At 40.6% G+C, this 20093-nt stretch overlaps 1 protein-coding gene across 1 annotated transcript in view; it reads left to right on the top strand.

The window, feature by feature from the left end:
- The first annotated feature begins 5552 nt into the window (after window positions 1–5552).
- The window catches only part of XIRP2 (xin actin binding repeat containing 2), a 113440-nt gene continuing 98899 nt past the window's right edge, over window positions 5553–20093 (top strand). Inside the window, exon 1 of the mRNA XM_087709500.1 lies at window positions 5553–5703. The gene's annotated coding sequence lies outside the window, so the exon portion shown is untranslated. The remainder of the gene's footprint in view (window positions 5704–20093) is intronic.

Genomic DNA, 20093 nt, shown 5'->3' with positions numbered 1-20093 from the left:
TGACATACTACTCCGAAGATCTTGTGGGAGGTGCTCAGTTAATATTTCATTTTGGAAGTAAGAGTGCTACCGTGTATGCTGCTTCAGCTCTGATATAGCCAATTTACAGATCCTTCATGAGGTGTAGCTGTCTGGGTTATAAATTGGCAGTCAGCAGGCATTTTCAGATAATGGCAATTCCCTGGGAACAATTCCCTTAATCAATCGAGGAAACTCATATCTCTCTTTATTTTAATCAGTGGATGAAATACATTACCAATTAGGTTCTGAGCACTTTGCAGTTTTCAGGGTAATATTCTCATTTTCAGAAACCTCTGGATACCTTTGGGGGAATAGAATGTAATCAACCCTGCTGCCTGGTGATACGAGGATTTTTTTTGTGTGGGGGATGCAGATTTTTTTAATATCCCTTTCAATAAAATTGCTGATGACATTTCTTCATTTTATCAAACAGACTTTGCTGTGTGAAAGCTTGAAAGGTGAGTCTGCCAAGATTCCTTAGCCACAAGGGCAGAGGGGAAATCTTACTTTTTGCCCTGCTGTCCTTGTTATTGTTCTAAGGGCATGATTTGGGATAAAAAATTAGGGAACTCAGGATCCTGGATTCAATCAAGAAATCTACCATTTCTTCTCCCTTCGGATCATTAATTTATGTTTTGAGAACTTGAACATTGGGTGCTGTCTAACAAAATGAAATTCAATGGTGAAAAAAGTAAGGTTCTACATTTAGACAAGAAAAACAAAATGCATGGGTACAGTATATGTGGTACCTTGCTTAATAGTAGTAATTGTGAAAGGGATCTTGGAGTCCTAGTGGACAACCATTTAAATATGAGCCAACATTTTGCAGCAGCTGCCAAAAAAGCTAACACAGTTCTAGGCTACATAAACAGAGGGATAGAATCAAGATGCCTTGGTAAGGCCACACTTGGAATACTGCATCCAATTTTGTAAAAAAGATGTGGAGACTCTAGAAAGAGTGCAGAGAAGAGAAACAAAGATGATTAGGGGACTGGAGGCTAAAACATATAAAGAACAGTTGCTGGAACTGGATATGTCTAGTCTGGTGAAAACAAGGATTAGGAGTGACATGATAGCAGTATTCCAATATCTCTGAGGACCCAGATTGTTGGGGGCAATATGCTGACTCTGTAAACCGCTTAGATAGGGCTGTAAAAGCAGTATGTATGAGTCTAAGTGCTATTGCTATCTCAGGGGCTGCCACAAAGAAGAGGGAGTCAAACTATTCTCCAAAGTGCCTGAAGGCCAAACAAGAAGCAATGAGTGGAAACTAAGCAAGGAGAGAAGCAACTTAGAACTAAGGAAAAATTTCCTGAGAGAACAAGTAACTAGTGGAACAACTTGCCTCCAAGAAGTCCTAAATGCTCCAACACTTGAAGTTTTAAAAAGGGATGGATAGACGACCATTTGTCTGAAGTGGTGTAGGGTTTCCTGCCTAAGCAGGGGGTTGGACGAGAAGACCTCCAAGTTCCAGTGACGTGCGGTGATGGTTACCGTTGGTGAGGCAAGACTGCAGCAGCAGCGAGAAGCAACGTCCCTGGCACTGTGTCCGACAGGCGTCTCGCATTTATGGTGGACATAAACGCGAGACGCCTGTCGGACACAGTGGCGGGGGTGTTGCTTCTCGCCGCCATCGCGCTCCACCGCCTTGCCCCCCACCTCCTCCGATGAACAATCCTGCTGCCCCAGCCTGCAGCCAGCACACCCACCCCTCGCCCGACCTGCTCCCTGCCTGGACTCACCGCTCTTCTCCTCCTCCTCGTCCCCGCTCGGTGCTGGGCTGGCTGCAGGCCGGGGCATCAGGATTGTTTGTCGGAGGAGGCGGGGGGGCAAGACGGTGGAGCGCGACGGTGGTGAGAAGCATCTCAGATGGAGCCGGGACACCCGGAAGGCAAGCCGGCACTTTGGCATGCCTTTAAGTGCCGGCTTGCCTTCCGGGTGTCCTGGCTCCATCTGAGATGCTTCTCGCCACCGTCGCGTTCCACCGCCTTGCCCCCCCGCCTCCTCCGACAAACAATCCTGCTGCCCCAGCCTGCAGCCAGCCCACCCACCCCCGCCCGACCTGCTCCCTGCCTGGACTCACCGCTCTCCTCCTCCTCCTCCTCCTCCCCGCTCGGTGCTGGGCTTTAAAGGGGTCTCCCCTCCCCAGCCAGCCAGCCCACCCAGCCAATTCCTCCCACCACCACCACTGTGTCCAACAGGCCAGGTGTCTCACGTTTATGGCGGACATAAATGCGAGACGCCTGGCCTGTTGAAACACAGCGGCGAGAACGTCCCTGCCGCTTCCGTGCTCTGCTGCCTCGCCCCCTGCCTCCTCCGACCCCACCGCTGTGAAGAAAGAAAAAAAAACCACACACACAAAACTCACAATAAAAAATTAATTTTTTTATTAAATTACAAATTACAAATTAAATTACAATAAATTTGAATCCCCCCCTCCCTCTGTCGGATCCACCTTTTCCAGCTGTGGAAACTCTCTCAACTCTCCTCTTGTCCGCCCAACGTAAGCGTGCTCAACGTAAGCGTGCTCCTAAGGCATGATTCGCTGCTCCCCGATCAGGAGGCGGGAGAATCAGTGCCTCTTTTGCATATGAAAGTGTTCGGTTTTTAACTCCTCCTTAACTTTTAAAAGGCGAACAATTCCTTAGGCAAAAGAGGCCCCGAGTTCTCTGGCCTCCTCCCATAGTTAACACTGAGAGCAGACACCAAGCCACTGTGACTTTGAATCTGGTAGCAACTACCCTGGCTTTAATTATTTTTAAAAAAATATTTAAAATTCTTCCTTTCCCTCAGGAGACTGGTGAGGCCCCGCCTCCCCTGCCTCTAGTGACTGCACGTCCCTGCCAAGTTCCCTTCCAACTCTGTTATTCTATTCTAACTACTATCCTATATTTTGACAGTCCTGCCTTGCTGCTTGGATTCTGTTTATAGAATGTGACAAAGAAACAAGCCATTTCATTTAGTAGTACCCATCCCATGATACTTTGCTGAGGTAAAAGCAGAAAGGGCATCTTCCCCTTTGCCCTACCCCCTCCCACAAGGTGCATAGCGTTCTAGTCTGATAAAGTTATTTTTGCACTTGAGTCAGAAAAAGTTCTGAAACATATTCCCTCTTGGCAATGAAAAGACAATGTGAATAAACTCATCCATATATTTCTGGCCCTTTCATGACGCACCAAGTTGACTACCAAGGCAGTCCCCTAACTAAACAACAGCCAGAACTTGTTTTGAACTAAACACTGATAACTGAGTAGCATAAACTTCAGATGATGTACCTTGTCACCGTTATGCATGAAAACATAGCAGCATTTTCTTTTGTAATATAGACTTATGTTTGGAAGCAGCTGCATCCATGTTTGTGTGGTCTACATTTATTGTAGCAGGTTTTCAGTATTCTCTTAAACCCGTGTAAAAGAAAAGTTATGAATGAAGTGGTTCTAAAATTAAACAAACTGAATTTTCAAAAATGCCCTGGACAGTCTTCTTTTTATAGCATACTTGATATCCCTGCACATTTGTGTATACAATTAGTGTCACACTGGAAATGAAGACTGCTTGCTTTTTCAGATTAGTATATCTTCTCCTTAATTCATCTAAAAAGAAGATACCTGTGAATTAAAAATGAGCTCTTCCCGCTAAAAGAAAAGGGTAGATCAAAAAAGAAGCTCAGGATCCAGACAAAGTCCTGTGAAATAGTCTACTTTGCTATCCCTGGGTGGCCAACACCACTTTACACTTTCCTTAATTTCCATATTCCAATAAATATATTGCATAGCATGCCCATGATCTGGACATGTCCATGTGTTTATTGTATAGTTTCAAATATGCTAGTAGGTTACTTCAGAAAAACTATGATCTAGGGAAAAACCTGTGTATATAGTCCAGTGGTGAGTTGCAGGGAGTACGCCCTTGTACGGACATACCGGAACCAGCCGGGAGCACCGAATACCATTCCGGTATGGTGCTTCGGAGGGCCCTTCCGCCCGCCCAAGCTCCTTACCTGTCTTTTAAGACTTCCGCGCTTCCGCATATGCCCATAGCACGTACAGCACCTGTGCGACACTCTGCTGAGCAGCTGGAGCATCACAGAGGTTTGCGGAAGCCTTGCTGACAGGTAGGATGCATGCACGCACACCGTGCACGGACATGTGAGTGACGCCGGGGCCGTTCCAACCATACCGGTTGGAACGGAATCCGGAACCCACCACTGATATAGTCTTATATAGTAGTTTTCTATATAAAATAAACCTACCATTTTTTCTCATCCACCTAATCATTCTCTTACATAGAAACTGGCCAATTCACATCTACAGACTTTCTCTACATTGCAAAGCAACGAGGAAAAATAATAAAAAGAGGGATCTGGAAAGAAGGGGAGCTGCATCAGGAAAGGAAAAGATAGGAAAGGAAGAGGAGGAGGAAGAGGAAGAATGAAGGGCAGAGTAGCACTAACTGAACAGAAAGGAATTAAACAGAAAGTGCTAACTAAAAGAAAGTGATTTAAGTGTTACAAAAAGATAAATTCCACCAGCTTTCAGTAATTTGCATTTCCCATTTGGCTGTTTTGAAGACATTTTTCCTTTTTAGCAAATACAAAATAAATTCCCATCCTCATCCTCTTCCACAGATAGTTTTTTTTTTTTTAAAGGAAAAACATCATTGCTTTCCTATTTGGACAGAACATGTTACAAATCTTCCCTCAAGATTTTTCTGAGGTTGCACATCAGATAGTTCCCAATTCATTTTGTACTTGGCATCAGGTGAAACCTAATGGTAGACTAAAAATCCTGTGGCGTTCCTATGGAAAAAGTCATCATTCATATGAAAACTAAAACTGAGTCAACCCTTCTCCCTTCCCACTTAGGAAAATAGGAGTCTTTGTTGCTGATCTATTTGGAGTCACCAGTCGTTCCAGATTGCCCTACAGAAGTAGGACATTATGAAGAGCATCTTGCTGGTATGAGTAAGCATACGGTACCCACAACAAGTCTGATATTAAAACCCACTTCTTGGTTTAAACGTCAGCTCATGTCTCTTCCCAACTTCATCTAGGGAAGCTCTCTTTAATTGTCAATTTAAAAAAACAAAACTCTTGCTTTTCCACATTTGAAAACTACTGAAAGATTTGGTTAAGTGCCTTCAGCTGTTTTTTTATTTATCGCAGTGGTTCATTTTCCCCTATTTGCCTTGTGAATTAATTGAGTAAGTGCTTTGAAGAGCCAGGAAAAGGAGTGTTAACTGGGGGTGGAGTCCACACGAGTGTGATGATTAGGATGGTCTAGGTTTCTTTTCTCTAAAAACGACCATCTCACGGAGAAGGAGAAATCTGGGTCAGGGAACGCTTGATTGACTGCACAAGTGCTGTTACGCCAAGTCTAGAGAGATGACAAAAGGCACTATAAGATGGCCTTTACTAACAGATTTCTAGAACAAGCAGTTGACTCAGGCACTGGGCCCTGTACTTCTCAGGCCCTAAAAATAGGTGCCAAGTGCCACAGTGTGCATGCAGGGCTAAAATAAAACCAGCTGTCTCCAGTGACTTGCTTAAGAGAAGGAGAGGGGTGAGTTTCAGTGGAGCTGGTCTCCACTGGATTGTATCTTCAGGGGACTGGGAACTTTGTCTCACAAGGGGAAGCAAGAGAGGATTTTTAACAGAGGACTGCCAAGAGTTTTCCTTCACAGGTAGGCTGCAGCTCTTTGCCTCTTACGGGTCAGTTGTGAGCAGGAGGAAACGCAAGTGGCTGTGTAACAATTCTGGGTATTTGTGTATTTGGGCCAGCAGTGGAAAGAAAATCCAGGTGTTTCTCTTTCTCAGGGCAAGCTTTTTGTGTGTAGTATGTGTATTTTAAATAAAATTCCACTCTTCAGAATAGTAGCAGCTGTTGAAGGAGAAGGGGAAATCTTAGGCAAGTGGCTTTTGAATTAGAATCGAAGGGAGAAAAGTCACTTTTAATGCTTGGAATCCAGGTAATATGTGTCCTACTTAGATCAAGCATCTTTTATCGCAGAACTGCGATTAGCTTTGTTTGGCTTTATTAGTCTGAGCTGATTTTTCTAGCTCTGCTGCTGTGAACTGAGCAGGTTAGGGTTAGGGTTGGGATAACTGAAGCTGAAGTAAGTATGAATAAAGGTTGAGCACTCAGCTTTTTAAAGCAGCTGGGCCTGAAGACAAGGGAAAAAAAGACATTTTGCTTCAAATTCCATAGGAAGGGGAATTACATTTCTTGTGAGGTCAGATCTCATTTTGTGGGAAGAGACATCAGTGTAAGGGACAGCCTCCAGTACTGAGCCTCTTAACAAATCCTGACTATGAATAATAACTGAGGTGCTTGAGTTTAATTCAACAATAGGTTCATTTTTTGCTAATATTTATGAAGACTAGCTGGTTTTGAGTCAGTTTTAGAACCCAAGACTGAAAAATGGTGAAAATTTTATAGAGATTGTTTTTGAGAACTGAATTCTTTAACTTTTGTAATTGTTCAGTGTGGTTTTTCTTTAGATATGATTAAATATTCACCATAATAGCTGATGCACATCTGTATGATATTTTCTTTGCAATCAGTCTTTTTTTTAAAAAAACCTGGAGAGTGGTATACAGGATTTTTTGGCCACTAGTTACACATTTCACTGTTAATCTAACATGACGATATATTACATATTACTTGTTCCTTCCGTGAGATAACTGCCCTGAATTTTGCCATCTTGGCTAATATGGTTGGAAGACATCAAAATCAGCTTGTATCCCCTTATCTCTTCCATGCAAGTATGTATTTAAAGACCGTTAGCAAGTTGCAATCTTTATAAAAATAGCCATGCTGAAAATAAAAAGGTATGTCCAGCTATGACAAATATAACCCAATAGCTTACTGCTTTACAATTAGCATTGCATAAGGGATATCTAGGGACTATGAGTGAAAAGCCTGTAATGATAACAGATACTGAAATGGCATTCTTTTAATTTTTAAAAGTATTCCACTGCAAGACTTTCGTGTTTAAACTTTAGCATGTAATTAAAACTCAAGTTGACTTCTACGGAGCCCAGCATTCAGCAGAATTTCCTATTGGATTATTCATTTGTGTGAGTTTCAACATGTTTTAGTAAATAGACAATCAACTTTGTTCATGTAGCATTGAGAGAATTAGTGGCATCATCGTGACTTTGCTTTTTCTTCCCCTCACAAGTATATTTCAAAATATTATTTTAATAGCCACTACATATTTTTGTGACCCAACAATTGCGTGATACACATATGCGCACCGACAAAACCGCACCGACAAAACCGCACTGACAAAACCGCGACATCAAAATTGCACCCACAAAAGCGTGCCAACAAAAGCGCGCCGACAAAAGCACGATGACAAGCACAATTGGGTTAGGGTTAGGGTTAGAGTTATGACGTACGTATATGCGTCCCACTGTGTAGTTTGTTGACGCGATTTTGTCGGCGCGCATTTGCCGGCGCGCTTTTGTGGGCGCGATTTTGATGTCGCGGTTTTATCTTTGCGGTTTTGTCGGCGTGCATATGTGTATCGCGCATTTGTTGGTGAACCCATATTTGAATAGTTCATATTTATTTTCTGCACTAAGAACTCTTCAAACTGCAATGTTGGAAATAAGAATTAAAGAGTAATGTCTCCTCATTTATAGTGGAGTTTGCACCTTTCCAGAAGTTTTCTTCCACGCTTAGCTTTTCTTCTTTACCGACATTTTTATAACACCTAGTTGGCCTTTGTCTGTTCACCATTGTCTCAGACTAAGCATTGGTAACCAGCCTTATTATGTATCAAAACTTAGTTTTTATTTGTTCTCCTAAGTCCCAAGTGGTCTCAGAATTATTGCTCTGTTTTAGAACAGCAGTAAGATAAAATTTTAAATTCTTCATGAAGCAGATTATTTTGGGTGAACAGTCTGTCTGCAGCTTTCATTCTAATCATGAAATACTTGTCATCGTTCAAGATCTGACATTCGAAGTAATCATATTCGGCTGTTCTTTCTCCATCCTTTTCAAAGACTGCTTTAACCCCTTAATGTCAGATCAGCCAAAGATCAATGGTACGTGTGTGTGTGTGTATCTGTCTATATATTTTTGAGAATGATAAAATTATAGAAAGGTTCCTATTGTCAGTATAAATAATAACGGGGACAGAGGACAGATGATACAACAACATATTGACTTGAAACCTGAAATATTCCTGTTGGGGATTTTACCAGAAACATATAGTAAAGAAAATAACAACAGCAGCTAGAATTGTATTTGCGCAAAACTAGAAAAGTGAAGAGATTCCTACTGAGGAGAATGTGATTAGGGAAATATTAGAATGTGCAGAGATGAACAGATTAACATTGGCAATTAAAGAGAAAGAACAAACTGATATATGGGAATCATTTTATCGATAGAGAATAAAAAAGATTTAGAAGTAAAAGTAGATATGTAAAATATAGAAAATGTATTAATAGAGTCAACATAGTTAATACAGTTAAATAAATCAGGAAGAGGATTGTTATAGTATTAGACAGTGATGGTATTAGTATTAAGCTAGGAATAGATTAAATAATGAACATGTTTGTAAATCTTAACTGTTATTGCACAAAATATTTGTACCCTGATGACACACTGTTTAATGGAAGATGGACTGTTTATATTAAAATAAAATAAAAAATAAACAAGAAAATTAAATAAAGCCTTCTGAAGAAATCTATACTGCATAGATGATTCCCCATAGAAGTATGTTGAACAGCACTAAGGCAAGAATGCTCCCAACTTGTGCATTGGTCTAGATGGACATAACCATGCAATTTTCTTGGCAACAGTATGGAAGGGGGTTGCAATTGCTTTCTTCTGGAGTGTTTTTATTACTCCCTAGTCTAAACTGTACCTTTCTTGGTAGACTCTTATTCAATTTCTGAATAATTCTAACTCTGCATAGCTTTTTTTTCCTGGGACAGCATTATTAGTATTATCAAAATTTATATGCTGCCCGACTCCCAATGATTCTGGACAGTTCACATGTAAAAACATAAAAAAATAAGAAAAATATAAAAATAAAAGATTGCTAAAATGACCAAGGAGAAACAAACCACACAATCCAAAGGGGGCTTCAATTACCCTCACCAAAGACCTTCAAGACACTTCAAAATATCAGCAGGGTGAAGGACTATCCAGATCTTGGAGAGGATCTCATTCCAGAGGGCAGGCACTGCTATAGAGAAGGAGCATCTCCAGAGTTCTGGTAGATGACATTATTTAATCAAAGGAACTCAGAAAGCACCCTGCCAGTGTCATACCTGGAAGTCATCTTTTGCATTGGGCCTTCTGGCCTGCCACATTCAGTGCTGTGGGAAAATGGGAAGGGGGATTATATGGAGTATGGGAGGTATATAATCAAAATAACATTCCTTTCTCAGAGAGTCAAGAACATCTTGCCCTACACTTGGAAGGATGTGACTGGGAGGCATCTCCAGTTTTGAATGGGGCCTGATTGGGCCATGTGATGGACATGTGGGTGCTGGGCAGCATCTTGAACTTTCATTTGGGTGGGGGAAACCTGGAAACTTTCAGATTCGGCTTTTCCCAGATGTGCAATATGATATCTCTAATAAAATGGAACTTTGAGGAACTTCATGCCTTAGAGTCTTCTTTCGTTGGGGGTGTTACTTGGAACCCAGATTGATTTAGCCAGGTAGATAATATGGGGAAGAACTGGTCCCAAAAGTAATCTAACCTCATACTGTGTAGGTCTTTAGAGGTAACAACCAACACCTTGAGTTGCATCCAGAATCAAACTGGCAGCCAGATATTATATGACATATCAAGGCATGCTGCCTCTGATGCTTCATTCTGGCCAGTTAAAGCTTCTGGATGAGCTCCAAATACAACCTTACACAGAGTGTTGCATTAGTGACCTCATGGTCACCTCATGGTCAAGGACCTCCTAGTCTAGGAAACAAATAGACCAAATGAAGGTACACAAAGGCCTTCTTGGCCACAGCTACCACATACTCTTAGAGGTGTCAAACTGGCGGCCCGAGAGCGGTCATGCGCAGGTCATGCCCATCCCAGCTCTGCGGATGGGAAAAACATCACACAATGTCACGTGGTGGCAATGTGACATGGCAAGTTTGACACCTGTGTCTTAGGGGAAGTTTCCCAATCTTGAATGGGGAAGGTCAATCCAAGTTAGAGATGGAATATCCCTAGGTCTGAACACCCACAACCACAGTCTTGGTAAGATTGAGTCAGAGACTTTAAAACTTTTAGAACTTTAAAAAGATTGATGCCACAATTGTTTACATACAGCAAATAAGAAAACACATGTCAATTTAATTCTCAAAAATTATACATATGTGATAATCACACTTTATGTGGCCCTTGTGCCCTTAAAATGTATCTGCTGTTTATATCCATGTCATTGTAATTTAAGAATTGAGACGAATTCACAGCTGCAAAAAAATCTATCTGCAAGCTGACGGTTTCCAGTAAAATGAATAGGAAATTCATTTCAGTTGGAAAAATCCACAAAAGTATCATGGTGTTTGTAGTGTAAATCACAGATGCACTTGGAATTTGCATCTGGCAGAGGGACCAGCGCCTTAAGGAACTTTAGGTAACATTTTGTTTCAATTTGGGAAATTATAATATTCTATATTTCAGTTCAAAGGTGATTACAATAAAACAGAATTTAAGCAGTCTACAGAAGGAAACACAACCGAAATTACAAATGATAAAACCACAATGCTAATAAAACCGAAAAGCAGCATTAAACCAAAACATATCCAAGCAATGTAAAACATTCCACTAATAGCAAAACAGCCAAGCCTTAAAGGCTTTGGCAGGTACAATTGAAAATCTTTTTATGATATTAAACATTTACGTGGATCAGAGCAGAGACATATCTCAAAAAAAAAGAAGCAAAAACAAAACAATGCAAAATGTTCTTTTCTCAACTGCCATTCACTTAACTTCAAATATTGGAGAAACTTAGTAAAGGGTCATAACAGTTGATCCCAATAATCAGAATCATCCAAGAGAAAGCCCTACTTTAGATACTTAGAGTTCTTATTTTAAGAGCAACATTTTGAAATGTGCTTAAAAAGATTGGGAGCCAGTGTGATGGCTTGCCCAGGTCAGTAATTTCAACCAGTCTTCTCCAACCTGGCATGCTCCAAATGTGTTAGAGTATAACTCCCATTATCTTCAGCCAGCGTTGCTTGTCCTCATTTAGAATAAAGAAAAGTATAATCCAACATTTCTAAAGATGTCTGATTGGAAAAATTGGGGTACGTATTCAGGGGTGTGTTCTGGCAGTCGCTACTGCCAGTTCGCTTATGGGTGCTTTGTGCGTGCATGCGCAGTGCAACAAAAATTGCTCTGCACATGCGCAGAAGCAAGATGGGTTTGCCATAGGCACCACCCGGAGAACCGATTCTTGGGCGTGGCAGGCCTGGGCGTGCCAAACCACTACCAGTTCAGCTGTACATATTTTGGGATAGGTTGAACAGCCAAAAAAATCTTGAGAACCTAACATGTGACTCCCAATAGGGACACTATTTTAGGGCAAAAACAAAATGTGGTTACATAAGAGTTAGTAAATAAAGGGGAATTCTGCCATTTGGAAAGCTAGAAAAACATTTTTTAATGTTCTTTCTAGGTCAAGTACTACCATTTCAAACAGGGCAAAGCCACAGAAGCTAGAGCTGCTATAGCCATAGTATGCACTGTACCTGTCCCTTAAAACCCTTTAAAATTTTTGAAATTGCCTTTCAGTTTTAAGCTTGTGGTCTTATTCTGATTGCTGAAAGCACAGTTTGCAACCACTTGTCCAATCATAAAAGTTTATCTGGGCATAATCAAAATTGGCTAGTTTATCTCTGTCCGGAGAATTTCAAAAGTGGATAGTAAGACATTTGAAACAATCAAGGTGGATTTTCATAGCCTTCCTGTGGATTATGGGAATTACAATTTGATACATAGCATCCAGGTTGGAGAAAGCTGAATTTGCATCGTGAGAATCTGCTTAAGATAAAAAGAGCATTTTCTCAGAAGTGAATCCAGTGATGAAACACAGCTCTTCATTTTGTTTGCAAGCAGTTAAAAGATATATGTGATCGGCACACATCTCATTTTATCAATAATGAAATCTGAAAATAACAGATCGAATTATGTTTTTGTTTCTGAATATGTGTATCCTTCCTTCCTTCTCCTGATGATTGTCTGGTATAAATCCCTGGAGTTTCTTTAGCAAGATTTTCAGAAATGATTTCCCCTTGGCTGCTTCATAGGGCTGAGAAAAATTGACTGGCCAGCTGGTTTCATGCCTAGGTAGGATTAAATCTCACAATCTTCTGATTGCTAGCTTTGTGCTTTAACCACTATACCAAACTGACTCTCAGTTCTTAGATGGTACATGTTACCTAAGCTTATTCCTCACGCAATCATACCACTGAATGTACATCATTTGCCACAAAGGTTCTCTTGAATATGTTATATTGAAGGAATATTCCAGAAACTGGATTTGTGTAAACAAATTTGCAACGGCATTGTCTTCTCAAAAGTCAGATGTGTCAGTTTAACCTAAAAACAAATGCTTGGCTTGTGCTAATAATATAACTATAGTCAAATGATCCTAAAATAGTCTACTCTGAGAAACTGTTAGGTTAATTGTATATGGCACCATCCTGTTAGATTCTTCCATCGGTGGATTGTTCTCTAAAAGGATTGAGAATCTATTTAAATAGGTGGAACGCTACTGCTGTCTTGGTGTTAAATGGGAACATTTTTAACAGACTCAGATGACAAATAATTTTCTTTATGAAAAATGCAGTTACTGTAAAGGTGTTTGTTTTTAATATGTATCTGTGGGAAAATTAGAGAAGTAGAGCATGACTTCAATGCCTGATCCTAGATGGCCTTTAAGCTTATATAATTATTTTTCATAAGTTTAAGATTTAATCAGAAGTGGGATTAATGGTTCGGACCGGTTCAGGTGAATCTGTAGCTCCGAAGATCAGCTGAGTCTGCCCATTCCGCCCCCACCCCCGGGCTTTACTTACCTTTATCTTCTCAGCTGAGTTGCGCAGCACAGTGGAAGCGTGTGCTCAGCGAACCAGTTGTTAAACCACTCGGAACCCACCCCTAGATCTAATATTGAATGGATGATATTTCCATTTTAAACTCAGCTCCAGATTTTCTCATACTTAACTTCTGGAGAAAAATAAGATAATATTTCTAGTCATCAGTAAAAAGAGCTTAGTTGTCAACACATCCATCACTTTCTTTCAGGATTGGAAAGGACAAAGAGTAGGTAGATGAGGGATGTGAAAATATGAGGCGTAGGTAAGAAAGAGGAAAGCTCAATGGCGCACATGGGGAGGAGACCCTTGGATATTATCTTGTCTAGGATTCTCCATAGACTTGGTAGGGCTAATGTAAGCACTGTTTTTCTAACTTTTATACACTAATTGTGTGTTCTTCACATGAAGAAGATCTCTTTGTTGAAAGGATATCTCCCTTCCCCAATCTGTGCTCACAAAGCTTCATGCTAATGTAATGGACAACCACACAACCTATATTTCTCCTTCCAAAGTGGTTCCACTAGATTGTGAAAAGTATTGCAGAGTTACCTGTTGCCATCTTGTGTTTTGTTCCTCTCCCTCCCCATAGTGAAAATATAGATTTGCATATAAGTTCCTAAGGTCTTCTGTGGTGACCAGTGTTCTACTGAGTGGCTCTCTGAAGCATCCACCAACTATACTGTTTTGGAAACATTTGCTTTATCAGAAAGCAGACACACACAAAGATTGTATGCAGGCTTAATCTAGTTGTTGTTGATGAGAATAACAGAGTTGGAAGGGACCAGAATTGGAGGTCTTCTAGTCCATGCCCCTGCCCACCCACAACGTCTGGAGACAAGTTGTCCCACTGATTAATTGTTCAGGAAACTTCTCCTTAGTTCTAGATTGGTTCTATCTTTGATTAGTTTCCATCCATTGCTTCTTGTTCTGCCTTCATCTGCTTCAGAAAATAGGCTGCAGGAGTGAAATTCAGCAGGTTCTGGAGAACCGGTAGCGGAAATTTTGAGTACTTTGGAGAACCAGCAAGTACCACCTCTGGTTGGCCCCAGAATGGGGTGGGAATGGAGATTTTGCAGCATCCTTCCCCCAGGAGTGGGGAAGGAATGGGGATTTTGCAGTATCCTTCCCTTGCCACACCCACCAATCCATGTTCACAGAACCCGTAGTAAAAAGAAATGAATTTCACCACTGATAGGCTGATTCCCTCTTCTTTGTGGCAGCCCTTTAGATATTGGAACACTGCTATCCCTAATCCTTCTTTTCATTACACTGGACATACCCAGTTCCTGCAACTGTTCTTCATATGTATTAGCCTTCAATCCCCTAATCATCCTTGTTTTTCTTCTCTACACTCTAGAGTCTTAACATCTTTTTTATATCATGGTGTCCAAAATCAGATGCAATATTCCAAACGTTACCAAGGCATTGTAAATTGGTATTAATACTTCATGTGATCCTGATTCTTATCCCTCTATTAATGCAGCCTAGGATTGTGTTGGCTTTTTTTGGCAAGTGCAACACATTGCTGGCTTATATCATTGAAGATGATAACCATATATTAATCTTTGCAAAGCAATTGAGAAGGAAAAACCCAGGAAATCTTGGTTCTCCCTATCAGTATAATGTGACTCTGCCCACTTTTTAAATAATTCTGCTCACTGCAGTCTCTGAAATATCAAATGAGAACTGCAGCCTTTGCTTCTTCATTCTTGCCCTAAGGACCAGATCTCTTCTATACTGTATTTGTGTAATAGTTTATGTCTATATAGGAATTCAAGACTTGTAACTGAATTAAAAGGAAGAAGATAATGGCGACAAAATATACAAGTTGCAATCACCCAATCTTATGTTTAATACTATAGAACTGAGAGCAGTGGCTGAATATTGATATATTTATCTTTACAAGATTTATGTTGGGATTTCAGGGTGGAATAAATAAATCCTCTTATTTTACCATAACACCCAATTGTGAGTTAGGTTAGGCATAGAAAGAGTGGCCCAAACTTCCACAATAAGTTTCCATAGCTGAAAATGAATTAGAACTCACAGTCTCCCAGCTTCTAGGTCAGTGCCTTAATCTCACAGCTACATAAGCAAACCTTATGTGGCCTCTGCTGATTTGGACATTTCGGGGGCAGGTGGGGGCAGCAATCTTTGTTGATGCAGGAAACAAAGTTTTTGAAAACACCGACTGTTTTTCCCTGGACTGCACTTAATGGAAACATTCAATTTTTGGCAGAAGGCAGAATTGGCAAATGCCCAAGCTGTGTTTATTTTACTTTCTGCACAAACTATTTTGTGCTTTAATTTTCATGTTCTCTTGTGGCACCTTTTGAAGAATTCTGGCAATAAGCTTGATTGCATTATGGAGATTCACCGGTTCAAAGTTGTTTTCTATTTTTAATCTACCCTGGGAGTTTTATTCCCGTTCTTCGCTCCTTACGAGTGGGTACAATGACAATTACTTGAGATGTCCTTGATGGATGTTTTTATGCGTTGCTTAGAGAGGACAAGCAGAATGTGCAACACACATGATGCAAAGGGCTGTCAAAACTTACAAACATGTAGAGTTATTTTCAATAATTTAGCTCAACCACAGCTCAGAGTCATGTGGTACAAGATTCGTAGGATTTATTTCTAAATAAAACCTGTTTACGATGGAGGAGATAGAGAATTTAGTTACAGCGGGATATCATGGCGCATAAGATCTTGACTCCTGAACACGGTGGCAAGAATTATAATATCAAGTTACCAGAGTTATTTATTGCCAGAGGTTTAGATCTGAATGTAGCAAGAACCACTGGGACCATCAGGTTGAGACATTTTGGAAAATTAGTGGATTAAGATCTTATGGGACTTCAAAATCCAAACAGACAGGCACCTTGTTTATAGTATAGCTGATATAAGAGTTATTGAAAAGAAGAAGGTTTGTGTTCTGACCTAGGCTTCCCCAACAGCACGAAGCTGAGTCCTAGTCCTGATAAACCCTTTTCATTTAATTTACAGGGAATTCCTCTTCAGCAAAGTCTTTCCTCTCACACAGTCTTTCAAGATAGTTCAAAATTGCCGACCTTTATCAGGCTTGGAGAGTGGCCAAGCTGATATCTTTCAAACGCCACAATACTTGGGAAGAATGCAGGAATGAACTAATTGTCTCCTGCAAACACCCCTCCCCTTTCGCTCCTCTTTTATTCCCAATGGGGCCATTCACCGTCCACCTGTGGCCTTACTCCCAAGTCAACCCTTGTTCCTTAGCTTGTTCCCTTCATCTGGCAACTGTATGTTTATTATGTTGCAAGCCACCCAGAGTCATTTGAAATGAAATGAGTGACAAATAAATCAAACCCTTGACAGTTAACCCTAATCCTAGCCCCAACCCTAAATTCATATTAATTCAAATTGGATTTGTCCATGCATTTTACTGTGGTCCACAAACAACTCCGAACAAAAAGCTGTTAACTTTCCTTTCCTTAAAAAACCTCGAGGAATCTATCCCAAGCATTAATTTTGGGCCATAACACCAAGCAGATCTAACCCTAACACTACCCCTACCCCTAAATTAATATTAATTCAAATGGTATTTTCCCATGTATTATACTGTGGTCCACAAAAAAAGTCCAAAGAAAAAGCTGTCAGCTTTCCTTTCCTTATAAAACCTCGAGGAATCAAATAAATAAATAAATAAAATGTAGATTTATCTGAATTTTGGAAAAGTAATGAGGTTTTTTTAAGGTTAAAATCCAGGAAATGCCTTCCTAATTTTTTTTCTAGTGAACATGCTCATCAAAGATAATTTATTCCTTGATTGTTGTTGCTAGAGAGTGGGGGATTATTGCTTTTTTATTGTTTTTATATTGGGTTGTTATCTTTGTAAGAGTCTCTGAGAGGGGGTTGGGCAGCCATAAATGTTCTTCAATAAAATAAATAATAAACAAATAAATTCAGGCTGGGAAAACAACCTAAAACCATTACTTTTCCATTACTGTATGAGCGACACTGTCATGAAAATCTCAGTGTCTATCATTTTTACATGCAGACAGAAAGAAAAGGCTGGCAGAGACTTGTGACAAATACAAGGGCTTTTTCACCTTGAGATGAATTATACATTAATTCAAGTTGAGTGACATATTCAAAGAAGAACGGTGGATTTTAGTTATTGTCACTAGACCCTTTGGCTCTACGATGCTGCATTAGTTGCTTGTAGGGTAGAACACTTTAAGTGAGGTAGTTAAGGAGACATAGTGGATTTGAATCCCCTTCCCATCATGTCCTCAAAAATGCTCCCCCTTTTCTTTTTCATGACATAATGTGCAGAGAGAAAAAGATTTAATATCTACTAGGTTTTCTTCTTCTTCCTTGTTGGCACTTTACCCACATAAGTGAGAGAAGAACAGATGGATGAGAAGAGTGGAGTTTAATGATTTTCCCTGGGTTCTCCTCCCCATTTAAATTGCAGTCTCCAATCACAAATGCCAAAGAGCACATTTTTTCTGTGGAGGAAGGGACGGCACCCTCCATGTGTGTTCACCTCCATTCCAGTCTTCCCCAAGAAAAGCATGCCGAGTAGCTTTACTTGGGTGTAGGGCATTCAAGTCAGCACTGATTTCTGGCAACTACCTTTGCCATTTTCTTGGCAAGATTTTGGAACTAGCGTGCCATTGCCTGCTTCCCAGCAATGAGAAAGAAGGGCTGGTCCAAAATCACCCAGTTGTTTGTGCCTCACACCAAGATTAGCTTGCCAATGTCCCCTACAACTGTTTTTTCCCCCCAGGCTATGTATAATGTATATATGATGAGCTGGTGAGGGGAATTCTCCTGCAATTGCAATTGTTCTCTCCTGTAGCCAGCTAATCAGCCAAATGATAGAATTGCATAGATAGATTAGAACCGTGATGGCAAACCTTTGGCACGCTTGCCAGAGAGGACATGCAGAGCCCTCTCTGTGGGCACGCTCACTGTCGTCAGCTGCTCTTCTGGTTTCTGGTGCCCCCATGCATACTGGCCACCAGGTCTTCAGGTTTCTGGCACCTGCAAGTGTGCTATCCAGCTGGTCTTAATGTGCACACACATGTACACACATGTACACACATGTGCACATGTACAGATGTGTATGCACATGTATGCACATGTACACACATGTATGCACATGTACGCACATGTACACACATGTGCACATGTACACACATGGCCAGCTGGTCTTCGGTTTTGCAGCGCTCTGGCACATGTGCACACATTCCAGTTTGGGCACTCAGTGCCGAAAAGGTTCGCCATCACTGGATTAGAAGCTTGGATACCTGTAGCAGGTTGTAGTAAGGGCTTCAATGAAATGCCTATGACCTGGGGCCAGGAGACCATGGATCAAATGTTCTGAAAAGAGTCAGCAAGTGGACTATTTCTCATCCATACACTTTGTGATACCTTTGCTTTTCTCTCTTTCTTGGGATCCTAAATGAAACAATTGATATGATACCTGGAAATTTGAATAATCAGTACCATTTAATCATAAACAATATCCTTACAACTTGCCTTTCTCATGGTGACACAGTGGTTAGAATGGGAGTGGGACAACTTGCTGCGGCAACTCACCATGATCAACTCACCACAGCCAAACTCGCTGCAGACCAACTCGTCATAGCCAACTCTATGTGGTACAGTGCACCATGGGACATTTAACAATTCTATTTAATTGTTTAAAATAAATAAAAATGTGCCATTCACATTTCATTCTGTCCCTTCTTTTGCATCCTTTCTTTAATGATTCTATCCCACCATTTTTTTGATATTAGTGTAACTCTTGTCCCGCAGTGAGTTGTCCTGCAGTGAGTTGCTGTGGCAAGTTGGTTGCGACGAGTTAGCCACAGTGAGTTGGCCATGGCAAGTTGGCCGTGGAGAATTGGCCATAGCAAATTGTCATAGATCCAGTTAGAATGCAGGCTGACTCTGCTCACTGCCAGGAGTTTGATCCTGACCAGCTCAAGGTTGAGTCAGCCTTCCATCCTTCTGAGACAGGTAAAATGAGGACCCAGATTGTTAGGGGGCAATATGCTGACTCGCTTAGAGAGTGTTGTGAAGTACTAGGAAGCAGTATATTAGTCGAAGTGCTATTACTATTGTGGCTGTTGTATGCATGTCCTTGATTAACTTGAAATTGTCTTCAATATTAAGAAAATATTGTAATACAGAGACCTAGTTTCAAAGTGAGCCAGGCAGAATTTCAAAACTGGGCAGGGCTTAAAAGAAATAATGACATTACATCTGCAACAAAACACATGTGGCCTTTGGTTTCTTTCACCCTCCTTACTTCCATATGTAGTAGACTATATTTCTAGGTGGACATACTGTGCAGGATCAATAACTCATGAAATTGAATATTCCTATATATGCAATTTGAACACAACTGCTTCTTGTAACCCAGCAGTTCTCTAGGTTAAAATTATGAAAGGAGAGACAGACAGACAGACAGATAGAGAAAGACAGACAGACAGACAGAGAATATGATTACAGGTCTTAAAATAGGAGATTCTTAAGGCAGGAGAGACTTCTATTGGCAAACTCTTGTTATGGGTTGGGCTATATTGATGATGACATCATCTCTTTTTGGAATTTAGAACTGCATAATTCCAATATCTTTAATATAGGACTGAGAGACGGCATGGGTTTACTATGGGGAAAGAAAACAGGATCATTTCCTATTTATCTATTACATCCAGTTTTCAGGGGCTGCACTTATAATAGCAATCACCCCTCATTAAGCTGGGCATGGTTATTGTTCTTACGAGGCATAGAAATCAAATGTTGAAAAACATAATCACAATTTACATATTAAAGATGAATCACTGCACATATATTAGTAGGATATTGTGGGTTTTTACTTACTTAAATATTCTCCCACTGCTTCCGTTCAATGCGCTGTCCTCAGCAACACATGAAATCATACCTTAAAAAAAATCCATGCAAGTATTTAGAATGTGCTATACACTCAGGTAATACATTCGTCACA

This window comes from Thamnophis sirtalis, unplaced genomic scaffold, assembly GCF_051295495.1.
Source record: "Thamnophis sirtalis isolate CommonGarterSnake01/CBP01778 unplaced genomic scaffold, rThaSir2_p1.2 scaffold_1, whole genome shotgun sequence".
In the NCBI taxonomy this organism is placed as follows: domain Eukaryota; kingdom Metazoa; phylum Chordata; class Lepidosauria; order Squamata; family Natricidae; genus Thamnophis; species Thamnophis sirtalis.
Note: the sequence above shows the minus strand (reverse complement) of the source record. Positions and strands in the feature narration are given on the sequence as shown.